Below are 3,411 nucleotides of genomic sequence, written 5' to 3'. Positions count from 1 at the left end.
AAGCAGGACCTATGCAACAAGAGTTGTAGCTTTTGGGTCTGAGAAGGTCAGTGAAATCCCCTCAGGATTTATCCTGAGAACCTGTACCTCAGATCGTAGAACCTTTGCCAGTGTCAGCCATGTGGATGAGTCACGGCCATTGCTTGGTCAATGTGCTCTCTGTGAAAGCCTGAGAGAGTGTTTTCTCTCCATGTGACTCTCCTTAAGGAGTTTCATACCATACAGAGATTCCTGTTTGAATACAACGGAAAACGAGGAACCGGGAGGTAGCTCAGCGGTTTAAGCACCTACCTGACAAGTACAATGTCCCAATTTGATCCCTGGTACCTCAAAAAAGAAAATAAATAAAATAATAATAATAGTAATAAATAAAAATACACTTAAAAATGGAGCTCACTAAAGATATTTCAATGCCTTTTATGTCTTCAAAACCTGAATTCACATTTTTGTCTCTTTTAGCAAAACCTTTTGGCTTTCAATATTTTTCACCATGAACAACTGAGCACAATAAAATTTAAATTAATTAACCTTAATAATGTGTAAAACATTTATTTTAGGAAACAGGGGTCTGGATTCACTGGGGAAGATTAGAAGGGAATAACTATAAAGTCAATGAACCTTATTACAGCACTTTAATATTTTCTGTTTTCAAAACTGTGTTAACCTTGCAGAAATTAATTGCCAAATTTAAAAAATAAATTCAGTTTACTCTCTAAAATATTTTAAAATGTGGGTGAGACTGTACTTACCTTGGTCATTCTGCTAAAGTTCATGGAATTTCATTTCTTTCAGGTTACATCAACTCCTGGAATTATCTATCACTCGTGCAAAAATAGGTACCTCTTCACTTCTTCACTCTTCACTAATTTTGCTTCTGAAACATAGGGGAGAAAACAATTACAATTGCAATAACTTAAATTCTCTAGGGCCAGTGGAATTTCTCTTTCTCCTTATGACACCAGAGGTATCAGGCAATAAACTAGCAGGAAATATATTACAGAAAATTAGGCTAGAGTAGATCTGATATAAATGAGAATGCAAAAGTCAGACTTAAAACTGTAAGAGAGAAGAAATTTTTCAGAGAACTGAAAATTCTTAGAATAAATTAAAGGGGAAAAAAAATTAAAGGGGTTTAAAATTCCCCAAAACTATTATCAGTAAGAAGATCAAGCAAACTTTCTGCCATCAATCCCACCACTCATTCTAACACACACACACACACACACACACACACACACACACACACACACACACTAAAGCAATATCCCTATGCATTGCCCTGCTGTATAAAAAGTCAAACGATAACAAGAAAGAAGAAAAGAAAAAGTGAGCAAAAATGTATGGATGTCAAAGCAGTGCCTAAAATAAGGGCTTACTATAAATGCCTATCAACACTGATGAGTTCATGTTTGGTTTCAGTGCTTACTGTAACAGCAAGAGGAACTATCTAATTTTGGTCAATGATAAAGGTCTTTCTTTCTTTCTTTCTTTCTTTCTTTCTTTCTTTCTTTCTTTCTTTCTTTCTTTCTTTCTTTCTTTCTTCTTTCTTTTTAAATGTATTTAGAACAGGGTCTGCAGGGTGTCCCTACACAGATCAGACTCCTAGTGATCCTCCTGTTTTCATCCCAAGTGCTGGGATTACAGGCGTGCACCACCACACCTAGTATCAATCGCCAGCTCAGTGAGCCCCAGGGGCGGAGTTGGCATAGCACGCCAGGAATCGAACCCCAGTCCCTGCATCTGCCTGAGCATGTGATTCAATATACTGAGCTACTTGGCCGGCCCTCTCAAAGTTTAAATTGAATGAATGTCTAAGAGAATTTCTACAGGCCAGTAAGTGGATTTCTTACCGTTCAAAACTGATTTCAAGTTTGAACAAAGATGGCAAGATCTGCGTGACCATTAATTACAATCATTAACTTAACTATATTAAAGGTACCTAGAAGATTAGCAAGACACTGCTCTGAGTTCATTTGAGGAGGCCACAGGAGCAAGGCCGTGGTGACCACTTCCTGGTGCACTTGTGTTACAAAGTGACTTCCATGACTTCCTCCGATCTCTTCGTGCATGATGCTTTTACTTAGAAGCTGCCGACCAGGTACCCAACACGCTGAAATAACGAGCCAAATAAACATTTCCTCTTCGAAATTGTGAATGTCAGGTACTCTTTTCCCAAGTAAATGGGACTAATAAATACAGTGTGTAAACAAGTCTTTTCATTTCAATGTATTGGATACTCTCATTATTCTACACAGTCTTCAGTGTTTGGGTTCAAATTTTAAAAACATCTGTTCCATTATTCACTTAATTTCCTGATTCAATTTCCTCATAAATTTTGATATCAGCCTTAGAAATGAAAATATTTTACTTTAGTAAATATGTATTTAATATTCAATATTTATTTTGAGACCAGTTTTTTTAATATGAAATGTAATTATGAGCAGAAGTTATGTTTAAAAGTTTCTCTCTTTCCTTACAAAATAAATTCTACAAGAATTCTAAGAATATGGTTTCATCCTCTTTCCTACCAAGGATGTGCATAGTTTCTGTTTGTTTTATATATACTAAGAATTTCCTAATTTCTTCTATGCCTCTGACTTGTTATATATGGCATGCTTCATCCAAATAATAGTTGTGAAGAGATGCATTTCTCTCTTTAAAAAAGTGTAAAATTGGAGTAACAAATTTGAAATAAAATTATTTTCAGATTAAATAAGATACAGTGAATTGAATTCGATAAAACCTTCAGGGATTTTTTCTCTTTTGCCTTTAAACTCTGATGGAGGAGATTGCTTGTTTGTCATCTCTCTATTACTACTTTTTGTTGTTGTTCATTCCTCAGCATAAGACCACTATCTGGCACAGTATTTATTTGTTCAAAGAGTCAGTGTGTCAGTGAAAGAACTTCACACAATTGATTAACCTTAATCCAAGTAATTTCTTGTGTGTGCCATTACCCATTCTTGCATCAATTTTTATAGAAAAATGACTACTGGAAACTTTTAGATATTTCACCTGGAATGACTCACATCTGATTTAATTCAGAAGAACAATCAATTTGGCGCCATCATAAGAGCTCTCAGATGTTAAAGGTGACAAAATGGGCAGCACTCCTTTTAACAGATTATGGATACCATGTGTGACAGAATTAAGTGGAAAAATGTTCATAGAAATGCTGAAGTGAAAGGCGGATCCTGACCATGTGGCTTGGCTGCAGGAAGCGGTGCATTCTGACTTGATGGCAAAGTTGGGTGGCGTATCACATATGGCATACGGCAGGCTTCTGCTTCAGCAAATGCAAGCCACACGCCAGAAGTGGTGTAGTTTCTACTGATTACTGTTTTTATTTCTTTCAAGTGTTCAAAAATTAATATTAAAGTATTTTAGCATCTATAAAACAACAGAAAAATC

Source organism: Octodon degus, unplaced genomic scaffold (assembly GCF_000260255.1).
Source record: "Octodon degus isolate 3935 unplaced genomic scaffold, OctDeg1.0 scaffold00022, whole genome shotgun sequence".
In the NCBI taxonomy this organism is placed as follows: Eukaryota; Metazoa; Chordata; class Mammalia; order Rodentia; family Octodontidae; genus Octodon; species Octodon degus.
Note: the sequence above shows the minus strand (reverse complement) of the source record.